This window comes from Epinephelus fuscoguttatus, linkage group LG3 (assembly GCF_011397635.1).
Source record: "Epinephelus fuscoguttatus linkage group LG3, E.fuscoguttatus.final_Chr_v1".
Classification (NCBI taxonomy): domain Eukaryota; kingdom Metazoa; phylum Chordata; class Actinopteri; order Perciformes; family Serranidae; genus Epinephelus; species Epinephelus fuscoguttatus.
In genome coordinates this window covers 14,093,674-14,109,213 of record NC_064754.1, presented here as the reverse complement: position 1 = coordinate 14,109,213, position 15,540 = coordinate 14,093,674, and positions in this window count along the sequence as shown.

Here is a 15,540-nt window from a genome sequence, read left to right as displayed (position 1 = left end):
CAGTGCTGCTGCTTTGCACTGCACTCATACAGCAGTTACCACTGATATTGCAACCCGGCCTCACTCCGAAGTCTTCAAAATCTGGCGCTTGGGCAGTGACTTGTGGTGTCAGACACCGACGAAACAAGCTGTCCTTTAATGTTGGCGTGATGCGCAGCCGGTCATCATTATATTGACCAGCGGCGTCAGGGGGAAGCGTGGTGGCGCAAGAATGAAAGTTAAAGCGACAAAAATCCACATGGCGCGGGCAGGACTTGTAGTGGATGGGTCCAACAAAAGCTGACTTTCGAGAGCCGAGAGCGGTGTTCACATACCGTAAGATTCTAAAGCCAAACCCTGTTCCTTTGCCTATAGCCAACCATGTGTGTTTGTTGTTGAAGGAAATAAAGCATCAATTTGAGGTGTTGTACTGACATAGTGCATTTATTTTGAAAGAGACTGTATGCAAACAGTAAATTTCCTGTGAAAATGGAAGTGTATTTTGAAAGAAGACAATGCAGAACTTGACACAGAAAGTGTCAAGAACTTACACAACCAACGCACCCAGGGGAGCAGGAGCCTTGCACATCAAATCTGTACGTGGAAAGCCTATGACCAAATGTTGATATGTAACGAGGTTGGAGTGAGAATGTGTTGGATATTGGGATGCCGTTGACACGGATACGTAGCGCGGGTTAACACTGTCACCTCTGTCAGCACTGTTGGTGCTGTTAAATGGTGTTTATTGAGTTAGCACCACGAGTTGCAAGCCAGACAACTCAAACTCTCTGCGTTTCACATACAGACTCTGTAAAGGGCAGTTATTAGGTGTTATGTTTTTAATCGTCTGTTCAGTGTACCGGATATCACATGTTTGTGGCTGACACACTTGCAGCTGCAATGGTTTTATCATTTCAGAGGTGTGAAGAGTAAACAACCAGAGCTGCATGCTATAATGATTACACAACACACTTATTAAAACAGCAACCATGAAGGGTAGTGCAATCATTTGTACTGTAATTAGTGGAAATTACTATAATAATCATGAGTCTATGACGAAGAAAAAAAGCTTTGGTGGTAGATCAAAGGTCATGACATCATTAAAATGAAAACACTTTGTCTCATACAGAGTGTAAATGTGATCAGCGTAAATTCATAGAACTATAAAACATCTTACACTCATCCAAAAATGGAAAGGGTTTATCTCAGAAGTGCATGAATAAACAATCTGTTAACTTAAATTCAGGAGTTGTTAAGATGCAGTATGTTGCCCTGGACCACTGTCAGTCAACATCAGCATCCTCGGTTTTCTGATGCTAGTGAGGCAAATCCCAATACTGCCAAAAATTCACAGTATCCCTTTAGGAGCACCAGAAAGTGGCTGTTTGTGTGTATTTTTTTTATTTATTTATTTTTTCTATCAAATTTCCAGTCCTCTTTTCCTGACATTGTTACTGTGAGACACCCGCCCTCACCTGGGACTTCTCAAGACTTCCAACACTGTGACAGAGACCAAGACAAGCCTGAGAACGAAAGTGGAATTGAATTAATACTGTACTTGACTTAAAGACAGTGAACAGCTAAAAAAGCTCCAGATATGAGAAGACAGCCAGCACGGAGGAATTTCATTACAAAAATCAACCATGATAAAAGACTGTCATCATGGTGCTTTGATCAATCAATACTGTTGTGGAGAGACGATGTCCTGTAACAGACTGGAGATGGAAAAGTCTCCTCAAAGACGTGGAATATTAGGAACCACAAGAGCACACGCACGCACACACACACACACACACACACACACACACACACGCATGAATTACACACTGTTTTGCCCACTTGTGTCTTACAGCTCAGCTGCCAATGTTGTGTTTTTGTCCCCTGCGTTTTCAGCCCCACCTAATACTTCTCAACTTCTCATTACACCCACACACAGCTGTTACCACCAAACCCCACTCTCTACATGACTGTTTTTATTTAGCTATCAAACAGTAAAAACCTCCTTGTTTACACTGTGACTAACGCTACAACTCCTGTGGTACTTTCCAGTTCGCCCTTATGTTCAGTCGCACACAGGTTCCTTTCTTCTTCGAGCGTTTAGACTTGTTTTCTACCTTTTCAGAAAACTAGAGTTTAGAAACTCTTGTTTGTGTGGACATTTTTTCTAACTCAGTGAAACGATAAAGGGAGAAGTGAAGTTTATTGTTTTTGTGTCTCCTGCAAATACATTCATATGCAATTATTTTGTAACAGAAATTTACACACTGACAGATATAGCATTTAAAGGTCCAGTGTGTAGGACGTAGGAGGATATATTGGCAGAAGTGGAATATAACATAATAAGTATGTTTTCTTTAGTTTGTAATCACCTGAAAATAAGAATCATTGTGTTTTTGTTCCCTTAAAATGAGCCGTTTATATCTACACAGGAAGCAGGTCCTCATCCATGGATATAGACCCTTTCAAGACTGACATCAGTTTGTTAGTTGGAGGCAAAACATGATGCCACCACAGGGCTGTGGGCTACGTAGGAGTTTTAAAATGTCGTCTTGTTGTGTTATTAGAAGCCAGGATAAAAGAAGTCATGGCTCAAAACCTAAATTTTATCACATACCAACCACCACTGCCTGTCAACAAAAACAAAAACAGCTATGGTTAAATGTGATAAGACTGAAGGCCTGGACGGAGGCCACCATCAAAGATGCCCACAATGGAATAGTTAGGAAAAAGTATTTCCTGTTGTAATGATGAATGACGTTATGTGAATTAAAGGTTATCATGTCCACCTGATCAGAAATAGGGGAGGTATTAAGAGGAATATTGAATATCTCCATAACACAAACCTTGTATCACATTAGCTAACATTAGCTTTGATAGCAAAACAAACTGGAAACCACTCAAGTGTCGTCCTCCTTTGTAAGTTTGGCATAGTAATCAACCACAAAGCCGTCCATTCCACCTCTGGCAGTCCTGTCAAATCATCCATCCACTTAGTGAGAGCATACAGGTCGGCCAGTCTGGTCCCGCTGTTTAATTATTCAAGTAAAACTCGCGGTCCTGGAGAGTGAGTGACTTCACATGGCGCGTTTGTGAATTCAGTCTGATGCTCTACACTAACATGAGAGCCCTGTTGGTTGAAGAAACCAACAGGCTGACCAAACGTCCTCTTTTGCCCGGACATGTCCACTTTTCACATCCCGTCCGGGGCGTCCGGGGGGTTTTTATAAACTAATGATAACGTCCGGTTTCCGTGTGTTTGTATGTGTGTGTGTTAGAGTGCGGCACCGGCCGCATATTTCTGTCCGAACCCGAACCGAGCCTGACATTATTTAATGACCAAAGCACTGAGTTTGTGTCACACAGTGGTTACAGGCTATTTAACAGGCCGGGCGTGCTCAGCGGAGAGGGAGACCTCCATGTTTGAGACGGGAGCGGGTGGTGGTGATCACCAGGTCTGTTTGTTTTGGAGAGGAGGAGGCCTCTGCAGATAATTTGACTCCTGGTAAAAACCTCCTGAACAATGAACACTGAAGAAATTCTAACCTGAGGAAATTTCAGCTGGTTGCGATCCATAATCCTCACCACTAGATGTCAATAAATTCCCCTAAATCTTACATACTGGACCTTTAAATTGACTTTATTTGAGATTATTACATGTTGAGTGCCAGTGTAGGTCATAGGGGAGCAATGAATGCAATGAAAAGTCAGTTTAGGGAGGACATGTGGTGTGTGTGTGTGTGTGTGTGTGTGTGTGTGTGTGTGTGTGTGTGTGTGTGTGTGTGTAATGGATGTAAAGTCATTTGTGTCCCTTAAAAGTCAATATCAGTCTGCAGTTTGTGAGTCTGAAATGAACTTGGTATACTATATTTTGTAGTTACGTAATCAGATCAAGTACGTTGCCAAATTACTGTTGGTTGATGAAACTTTGGCCTCAGAGTACACACTATTTCTTTGGAATTTCATTGTGTTTTCTCAGAAACAGCTTGGTTCTAACTTTAATTCTTGTCAGCTGTTATTAACATCAGCCAATGCTGCAACATTCAAACTGTTTGTGTTTGAAACAGTGGAGGGGTCTGCAGAGATTTCTGTGCTGTAGTATTATATTGTGTGTTTCTTTCTCTTGAGACAGCCATGAGTGCTTTAAATCTATGTTGAGCCCACTTCCTACAAACTACATTTGATTTACTGCCAAAGCATACTGTAGTGTTTAAGTTTTTCAGTTCTGTGTTCGTCAGTGTGACTTGCAGAGTTGTGAAACTTGCTTGAGATATGCCATCTGTTAAACAGTAGTGATCATAGTGATAAGATTGTCACTGTTTCAAGCCTCTACATGTTGATTTACATACTTTAAGGGAAGTCAGTGGAACAGAATGTGTCGGCTAAAATATGCAACAAGTCCCGTGTGAACTTTTGAAATTCCTGCTGTGTGACAGAAAATGCACAGTCATTCATGACTGTTTTGTTTTGCATAGTTGGCCCGAAACCAGGACCTGCATGACAAACTGAACAGCCTCGTGGCTGATGTGTGCTCTGTGCATGGCCAGCTGCACAGGAGCCTCAGATATTAATTCATCTTATGTTATTCATGTTGAACAGGGGCTTATAAACCTGGATCTCACATACTGATCAGTTTCCAGTTCTTCGTTATGGAGCATGTCTTGGACTGAATTCAACAGCTGGTGCATGACCTCAAACTAACTCACAGACATTTTGATAAGAAACACACTGTGAAGGACCACTCTGATGTTTTTGCATGTTTTATCACATTTACTATTTCACATGCAGTTAATATTACTGATGTTTTCAAAACTGACCTAATGTGTTACATTTTCCGTTGTCTTTACCCTACCATCATGACAGTCATGTCAGCCCAGTCACTAGTGAAAACTGTTAGCATTGTACATTTCTGCAAACCATGAATACTTAACATTTGTACATTTCATTTGTACAGTATCATATCAACATTTCTAATGTGACATAGTGTATGACTTTGTCATCAGTATCTGGAGGGGATGGCGTGTCACAGAGGCAAGACTCCTGCCAAACTGCAGACCACTGCTCGAGACCAACAGAGAACAAAACCTGTTGTTTTTAGTGAGTCATTGCTGCATTTTTAGCAGCGTTTCAGTGACCAAATGTGGGTGTTTTTTAGCAACCTGTTGCTGTGTTTCCACTGAGGTTATTGCCATGAAAAGGGGTTGCTTTTTCCAAGATATTGCTGCATTTCCAGCTGGGATAGTGCCACAAAAACGGGTGTTTTAAGCTAACCCATAATGTTTCTCCCACCCATAACCAAGTGGTTTTTTGTGCCTAACCACACTTAAACCACAGAAACATAAACTTAAAATCTATCCTCTACATAACATCATGCAAATATAGGCTATCTGTGGTTTGCTGAAACGTACAATGCCAACATTGATTGTTGGGATTGAGGTGCATGCGTATGTCAGTCACCGTGCCATATTAATAATTACTACGATGAAAGCAGACATAATCTTCTCTGTGATGAGTTGAACGAATCACACAAGTTTTACTCTTCTGTACGTGAATTTTAATGATTTACAGAGCAGAGTAAATGATAAAAAAACAATGCAGCAAAAACATGCAAAACAGGTTCAATCCTTAAAGAGCTAAATGAATGACAGGTCAACTCTCCCATTCAGAGACTGAGATGTCCCATGAACTCAGTTTCCTGAAAGGATGTCCAGTTAGCTTGTCAGCATGAAGCCTTCCCGTGCTGTCGCTGTACAATATTTACATCAGTGTTTCCCCACTAGAAATATTTGCATGGTTCTAATGCAAACAACTTCTTGCTGTTTCCCCTTGTCAAGACATTGCTGTTGTCTACTGCCAAGCTCCAACCAGGGACTTATGTTTGTTTGTGTTGTAGATGTTTTGAATTTAAAGGTCCAGTGTGTAGGATTTAGGGGGTTATATTGGCAGAAATGTATGTTTTTATTAGTTTATAATCACTGAAACTAAGAAACATTGTGTTTTTTTACCTTCAAATGAACCATTTATATTTATACATGGTGCAGGTCTCATCCATGGAGTCTGCCATGTTGCTGCGCCATGTTTCTACAGTAGCCCAGATCAGACAAATCAAACACTGGCTCTTAATAGGGCTGTTTGCATTTTTGCATCACCCACCATATAGTTGGGACACATGGGTGAGGCATGGGAGAAGTTTCAGATGGTTAAAATCTACAACCTCACCTCTAGATGCCATTAAATCCTACACACTGGACCTTTAATATTCACTGATCATGCTAGATAATAAATAGTAGCAGCCATGTATTTAGTTTGAACTGCACTGCTATGTCCAAACTCAGTGCTACATACTGATATTACACATATGTACCATAGACGGTAGGTTACTGATGGTCATAGCACAGTAAAAGATACAAGCTATCAATGTATGTTACTACTTCCTACATGCAGGAAATGGTACAGTACTAGTTTTGGAATTGCACTGCCAGTTAAACCTCAGACCTGCCTGCAGCTTTCTCTTCATCATCCTTCCTTTTTTTGTAGCCATGTGTGCATATTTAATCAAGCAGATTGTGTTTGCATATTACCTTTTTTTTTGACTGCACTTTGTTTTGTCAGTTTCCAGTGTGAACACTCTACATATTCAAAACCCTCTTAAAATTAGTACGCAATATGGAATTAGGATGCTGCTCATGTTTGTGGATTTGGGCAAAAGCAGCAGACTGTAATCTGTGTCGTGATGACATATTCATATTTTTCATATTAACATACTCTTTACGACATTGTTCTGTATCCACTTAAAACACCACATGAAAATCAACTCCACTGTGATCATCGCTGCTTAAATTTTTGTCAAAGTTATGTTAATTCTGTGTTTTAATGCATTTTAAAGTGCACACTTGAAAAGTCTGGACTTCATTACCACACAACAGCAACACAACTATCTCAAACAGGTTTCGAGCAGATTTTCATTGTGTAAAATGAATGCAAATCAGTTGCTGCCTGGAAGGAAAACTTATCCAAAATCTAGATGGTTATTTAAAAGTCTAGTGTTGAGAATTTAGTGGCAGTTAAGTTGCAGATTATAACCAACTGAAACTTCTCCCTCATTGTATGTAGATATAAATGACTCTTTCTAAGGCAACAAAAAAACAAAGATTCTTAGTTTCAGGTGACCATACACTAACAAAAACATAGTTCTTAATTTTATATTACATTTCTGCAAATAGATCCCATTAAATCCCACACACTGGACCTTTAAGGTCCACATAGTTTGTTGTTAATGTTCTAAAAATAACACTAAAAACATGAATATAGTCCTTCAAATCACTCTTAGTGAAGGAATAGTCTTATACCCTGTAATCCTTCAAGGGAAACAGCTCACCCCAAAATTAAAAACACATATTTGTCCTCTGACCAGTGGATTGGTTTGGTGTGAGTTGCCAAGTGCTGGAGATATCTGTCGTACAGATGTCTGCCTTCTCTCCAATGTATTGGAACTAGATGGTGCTCGGCTTGTGGTGCACAAAGCACCAAAAAATGCATTTGGAAAACTCAACAGCAGTGTCTCTTTCCAGAAATCATGACTAGGAACTATTTCCTAGCATCACTGAACTAGCTGACGTTAAAGCTCAGCCGAGGAAGTCGCTGTTAATGTTTACATCTCGTGCTGTCACAAGCCAAACCAGTCGCACGCTGAAGTTGTCGAAATCTTGACAAAAAAGCCACTGTTAAACATCAGCATGATGCACAGCCGGTCGCCATTATAGTTTAAGGTGCCCAGCAGCAAAGGGTAAATGCGGCAGGAATAGAACAAAAAATAGGTGGCAAAAGTCTGAGTGGGGTGGTGGATGGTCCAACAAACACCTCAACCCAACACATCAGGTGTTGTACCGACGTAGTGCATTTATTGACTGAACCATGACCAAACGTTGATATGTGACGAGGTCGGAGTGAGAATGTGTTGCACAAGCACAAGCCTCTCGTCCATGAGTAGATGCTCACTTCCTTCTGCGGGGTGTTACGGTTGGGGGATGTAGTTTGTTAAAAAGAAAATAGTTCCCACAAGAAACTGCTCAAAACGAGGTCTGGGGATGATCTTGAGTAACTGGGTCATGATTTCTGGAAAGAGACATTGTTGAGATTTTCAGCTTTTTTGGCACTTTTTTAGCACCACAACCTAAGTGCCATATAGTTTATATATGGTCAATATCTCTACACCAAAACAACCTAGACTGATAAATAACACAACAGGTAAAAAGAAGAATATGCATGCATTTTTGATTTGGGGTGGGCTGTTGCTTTAAACATTTTCCCCTGCCACAGTTCCCTCACAGCTGCTTTCACTTTGATCACCTTGTTAGAGCTCTCCTCAGGACAGCATGGACATACAGGCTGTGTTCAATTAGCATCTCCCTCACTCTCTTGTTGGCCATGTGGCACCTATTTATGGTGAGAGACGTCACACCCTGTCACTCTGATCACATGTGACCTTGTGTGATTCCCAGCACAGCACCTCATGAACCTGTGAAAGGGTCTAATCAACCAGAAGAATTGAAAACACCGGTGTGGGTGTGTTTGAGTTTTGTTCTCGGGGCCTTGGCGTGAATGACTTCTTCACAACCTCACAAACAAACTGTCTCTGTGATGCTGGTGGGAATCTGCTCCGATTTTGGTAGCAAGAGTGCACTGTTTTAACTAACGCAATGGGAAAAAAAAAAAAAAAAAAAAAAAAAAAAAAAGATACAGTGTATGTACATTTCTATGGTAGGTGAAAGATTATTAATTTTGTACAAATGGAGAGGTTTTAAATTATTTTAAATTAATATATTAATGAATTATATATATATGTATATTCATGCAACTCTGTGGGCGGACTTTGTTTGATGGTTTGTACTTTGTTTGTTCTTTTTGCTGCTTTTGGGAAGAGGCAGCTGATAAACCAGAAGACTGTGATTTTCAGACACTTTTCTATGTGATATGCCTTCCTGTGCTGTTTTCAAAAAAGAAAATGAATTCTTGTAATGACATTATGTGTTGCTGATTGGCTCATAACGGAGCGTTACAGCTTTTCAGCCTAAAACAGAAGCACTGGAGCCATGGGTTCCCTCGCTAGATTTCCATTGCAGTTTTCCCTACAGGATTTTTTTTGTATGCTGTATGTAGAAAATATAAACATAAACCTAAAACCATTTCACAATGTTTTATATGAGCCATGAATTTTGAGGCTGTTATGTTTGCTTTGTATTTATACGTGTAATGTGGTTCAATGTGGTGTGGATTTGTGGAGAATATTTAGTTGAATTGTGTGCTCATCACTAGTCTTAGTTCACTGCAGCGTAAAAACTCCATGGAAAATCTATCAAGGGAACCCTGGACGAAGCTGACTACAGTTATGTCATAGCTGGACTGTGTTCTGTACTCGGACCGATTTCATATATCAGAGGTTGTGTTTCATCAGACGGATTTTTTTTAACAAAATGCCACATTGCTCACACCCTTGTTGTTGTAAGTTCTCTGTCAGAATTAAACCTCACATATCTTTCAAAACACCACACAACAGATAAGTATTCATACTGTATGCCAACAGAATACTCTGTCATGACCCTGTTAGGTTTGATGGTGAAAACACAAGAAAAGAGTGCAGAGTTGAGAGCACATACACTATTTTTTGTAAAATAAGATGTGCATATTTTACATAGTTCTAATGACATTCTGTTGAATCAAAATAAACTTGGTAGCCACTTCTTAATGTTGACTGTCTGTCCTTTGTTTTTTTCTCAGTCTGCCTGGATAGGTTATTTAATGCTGCCTTTCTTAATGGCACGGGAGAGTGGTACGCTGGGTCCAGAAAGCCGTTGCTGAATCTGTGTTTTGTCCTTTTTGGGTTAAATGATCAGTTTTAATGGAATATTAGTCCCCTGCCTGTCCTGCATATGGCTTGACACAATAAGGCGCAGGTTTTATTGAAGAGGCCGTGCCTTCACTTCCAGCAAATCATATGCAAAGAATTGTGTGAACTTTATACCTGCTAAGGATACACACAAGAATCCTTGAAAATTCTCTGAATGAAGGACTCTGGTTCAATTTAACACAGCAGCTTTTATGCAGGATTTATACTTCTGTGTAGATTCAACAACGTACAAACAGCGTGGGCTCTGTGTCGACATAGAGCCTACGCCGTGGCCTGACGTGCACCTCCCCAGAAATGTAACCAAACATCGTGGCGATGCAGACCTCCTGTCTTTTTTTGTAAGCTGAAACCATTTCCCTCAGTGGAGACAAAGCTTTTATTTACTTTTTATTTCACAGATAATAAACAAAAAACTGTTAAGAAATTAAAGCCTCCACAAAAATAGCATTTTAAGTCTTGTGTGTGATTTATCCTGGCTTCATATGAGCAGAAGAAATCTCCGCTTGTCCCTAGGCTAATTTATACAATGTAATATGCCATAGGTTTGTGCTTATAATTTTAGCATGTTGTATTTGTTTGGAAAATGCGTTTAGTTTAAGACAGTTGTTTTGTTGGAAGGACTCCCTTACAAATGCATGGACACTCTGGGTGTTTCTCAGAGTCAAGGAAGGATCCTTAAATGACTGAACTTCAAGTATGCTACGTCATCAAATCCCACCTTAAGACTGTGTGTTTCAATGTCAAGTATACTTCAAATTCTACCAAGGACTGAGTTCTTCATTCAGAGAATATTCAAGGATGCATGTGTGTATCCTCAGCTGGTATGAAGTACCCACAATTCTTTGCACACGATTTCTTGGAAGTGAAGGTCAGGCCTCTTCAATGAAACCTGTGCCGGCAGAGCTCGGCAGGATTTACATAAATATGGCATTTATTTGGATTAATATCTTCAGGAGTTTTAATCATACAAGCGCAAAAAAATACTGACAGAAACCTCATGATTAACATTTTCCAATGTGTCCACTGCCGAATAATGAGATTTTTAACATCCTGTGATTAAGACAAAACAAAAAAGTTTTTGAATTAATAATTTACAGGGGAGATAGAGCACTAAGTGCCACAAAAGTTTCATGTAGCCTACCTGTTTGGCTTTTTTTTTGAGTACAATCCAGAAATGTATTCTCCCTAAAAGTCATGTGACTCTGAAAATACTGCTACATTTGTTCAAATTGAACAACAACATTAGAGAGTGCCAAAATTATCACAGTATCCTGAAACCCCCTCAGTCTGCTGAGGGTTAATGGCGCACACCTGGGGACACTCATTCGCCTGTTCCAATGTGTGTTCAATGAATGATAGGAAGGACTCTTGCCTTGCCTCTGTAGGAAGGACTCATCCTACCAAGGAAGGATCCTTGACTTTGTGAAAGACCATTTGATTCCAATTGTTAACAGCAGTGTGTCAAGGGAGGTGCCTGAGGTGGCCAACCCTAAAATCTAATTCACCACCCCAGGTGCAAACCCATCATCCTAAACTATGATTGGCTAACTCACTGGTCACAGATTGCAGGCTAGGCGGGGGGCATGGTCACCCTGATACCATTGCCGACTCAGGTTGAACTTCCCACCTGGCGTAGAAACTATATCCTCCGCTGAGCCTTTTTATCAATGGAGCCTGTGTTGCTCGGGTACTTCCGGTCCTGGGAGATCCAAGAAACCTGAAGGATGACATCTTCAGATTCCTGCAGAGGAATGGAGGAAGGATGTGAGATAAGGAGGATTAGGGAAGGAAGGGTGTAAAGGGAGGAGGAGGAGGAGGAGGAGGAGGAGGAGGAGGGAAGTGTAGGGACGATCCTGAATTTGAATCTGATATTTTGCAAAGTATAAATAGTGGTGTTTATTTATACACAAAATCTTTTGTATGTATTCTGTATTATTCTAAGAAAGCCCACAACATATCTACACAGAAGATTAGTGCGAGTCATTGTAGTTTACTTAAAGGGAAACATTGACACCTTTAATGTGGATGTGCCAAACAGGTAAATTATGTCTATTGAAGCAATAAAACCCTCAGTGTGTGCTACATTAACTGAAAAATGCTGAGTCATCCTGCTCATGGAGCCATGTTGGCAGTGCCTACATGTACCAGGATTCATTGCGCATAACCCTCTGGCGCCCATAGCTATTAGCCTATTAGCCTATAGCTATTACTTTGTTAGCCAAAGCAGTGTTTCCAGGGTTTTTGATAAAATAAAAACACAGAGGCTCTGAACCAGCGTGATTTAAGATGGCAACACTCTTAATTATTATTTTTCACATTGTCCAAGGTGCTACCACTCCTTTACTTACTTCTTTACCTTTCACAATAAAAGCCCAACTTCACTAACAAAGACAATGCCAATGGAGTTATAGATTGCAATTAGTTTATTACATATAATGAATGATGGAAATGAAGGATGAGCGATGGAGGGATGAGAGTCAAGAGATGTGGGATGAAGGGATGAGGGTCAAAGAGATGGAAGGATGAGGGGATGTAAAGACAGAAGTAAAGAAGGTGGGGGGAATGATGGGAGAAATTAGGGTCGCAGACAGGTGGAGGATAGAATCGATGGCTGTTCGGTGTCGGCTGAAGGGGAAGAGTGCAACAAACCAGGGAAGTTGAGATAGAGTGGGGAGTTATTTCTTTGGATAGAGACCCCTGGTGAGTCCTGTACTGTGTGAAAAGAGAGAGATAATAACGAAAAGAAAAACAAAGGAAAGGGGTTTTGGGTGTGAGGGATGTGAGAATGGAGTCAAAGGTTAAGGAAACAGATAAGGTTTGCTTAAGGTTTGCTTAAATACTTTTGGCGTGGATGTGGATGAGATTAAGGCGTGGACTTTGTTCCTGAACTTAGTTATAAAACTTCAATTAATAAGCATTTTGCTGAGAGGCAACAAAATAATTTGCAACAGCATTAAGTGACAAAAGTATTCAGTCTGTGGTCACCTGTCCTCTCAGCCCAGCTGGTCTTGGTTCCAGTTTATTTTCGGGCTCCTGAAGAAGGTCTCCAGTTGTCTGATATCAAACAGAACTGTCAACGTGTTACACTCTGTTCCCATCCTCAGTGTGACATTGTGTCCACCCTATCTCATTGACGTGTGGGAAGGGGGTTCAACTCCCTGACCAATCTCTAGACACCAACTTATCAGGCTGAATCTAACATCATTTTTTAAGTCCACACTGATGCATAGCCATGCCGATATACCAGTCTTGCGAGAGTTTTAAGAGTGAGGCAGAGTGAAGTTAAACAAACTACGATGTTAGGCAATATTGTGAAGACATTTTTATTTAGAACAGCCCTGATAGCAGCTGTGGTGACTTTTTAACCAAACAAAATGTCTAAACAGGCCACTGAGGGGTGAACAGGTGAACTTGTTCCGGACGTGTGTTCTGGGCTAAGAATAAACCAATGTCCAGCGCATGTTATCCATTTGGATTTGGTGATCCATTTATTCTCAATACAATATACACATGCTCACAGCAAGCGACAGCATATGTCCATATGTAATAATCATTCCATTCAGCAAATTCATTATTACACGCTAATACTTAAACGTGCAACATGTAATTTTCTGCCGCTAGGGGTCTCAAAACAAAACAATAACAGAAGACGCAGTTGACATCACGAAGTAGCATGGGATCGTGGGAGTTGTAGTCATATAACAGATACAGATCTGACGTTCCTCACTCTGTGAAACCGAAACCGACTGTGGCAGTTTTTTGGGCAGAGCGAGCTACTTACTTTAGCTGAGCGGTTAGCAATCTGCTAGTTATTTGAGCAAACTGCTAGTTACTTAGCTTTACAGTTAGCGATGGCTTCTCCCTCTCTGCTGCTCTCTCTTGCTCAGTGCGTCTTATGTTTAGCTATTCCTTTGCCTCTTTTATAAATGCAGTTCATTTACTGGCATCAGCTCAGCATTATAGAAACCCATCTTTAGATGTTGTGGTTAGCCAGCCTCCGCTCCACACCGCTCTGCAGCGGAGGCCGCTGGCCAGAGCGCTGCAGCAGTGCTTGCAATACACTGGTGGAAATGATTAATATTTCAATAACATCAGCCGAATGTTTCCTCACCTGTCTAGTAGAACACACACAAGGTCGGCGTCGAATTGTAGTCCTAGATTTTCATGAAGCTCTCTCCATCTCGGAAAGGCCATACCAATATTTATCCTGGATTTAGCTCTCTTCTTATCCCAATTTCTTCTGGGATCACTTGGTTGACCCGTACATTTCCGTTTTACCAGCTTGTTTACCGGGACAGCTTCGGTGTCAGAAGGTGCAGCAACCGTCAATGCATAATCATGCTCCATGACGAGTTAGCTTAGCCTAGCAACAGTAACGTTCATTCTCTGACGTCTCATCCGGTCTGCTTCTTCTTCTTCTCCTTCATTTAATGGCTATGGTAACTGGAGTTACATCGCCATTGACATGCGACCTAATGACACGGTCCGTAACTTTTATTAAAATTTCATATTTATCTGGGTTTGAAAAATTGTTGGAAACATTTCTGATAATCAAAGTACACAACTAAACAAAATATGTAATATTGGTTTAGTCTTTTTTAGACATTTTATGTGGAAAAACTACATATTATACCTTTAATTCTTTTTGACATGCTTCCATAACATGGTCAAAAACTGTTTAATAACTGCTTGTGTATATTTATATTTACCTTGTGTTAAGATAAGGATAAAATAAACAAAGACTATATCCTCCAGAGACCCAAACTTTTGTTTGGTTCACATTTTTAATTTCTCCTAGCTGTTTGGGATCAGTAGGCTCCTATATGCATAAAAAACTAAACACTGACAACAATAATTAAGCCCTCATGTCCTCAAATAAGATGACAATAAAGTCCCAATGTCAGTACTTCCTAATTAACAGCATCTTATCTTAATTCTGTTGCTAAAATTGGTCAAATTTGTCGCCGTATCAAACAACAAATGTTATTAATCATAAATAAACATTTCAACCCTCAAAATGTGATCAGGTTTTGGACCTTGTCCACTTTCATGTCAGGATCGGCTACAGACTGACTTGGTAGAGATGGCTGCCATCTTGTTTTTACATGGATTATTGTATTGTGCTCTTACTACCACTAGATGGCACAAAAGTGTCCACGAATGAGGACAACAGGCCTAAGTGAAGCAGAATGAAGTATAAGGTCCAGTAAACCCAACATGTGATGTCCACCTATGAGGACACAGGGTCTCAGGAAGATATTATGGCTCCAACGGCAGCATTTATCTGCTCTCCACTGATGGTGTTACTCCTCATTGGTTCCAGCACACCACTTCACTACAGCTTGATAAAGGCGTTACTCTCGCAATTTGCACTGATTGGCTAATCAGTCTTCCCTCTGCTCTCACTGGATCATTTTGTATTGTAAATGAGAAACAGCTGTTTCGTGTTATGATTCTGGACAAATCACTGTAGTTGTTGGAGTGGACGGATTCCTGCCACGTCCAGCACACCTCTGTCCAAGTGAGGAGTAAAATTTTCATGCACAGTAACACACACACACACACTCACAGCATCTGTGATAGCATCCAACAAAAACTGCCCACGCTGAAATTCATTGAATGAATGATTTAGTTTCTTTTTGTTGGCATCAGAGGGC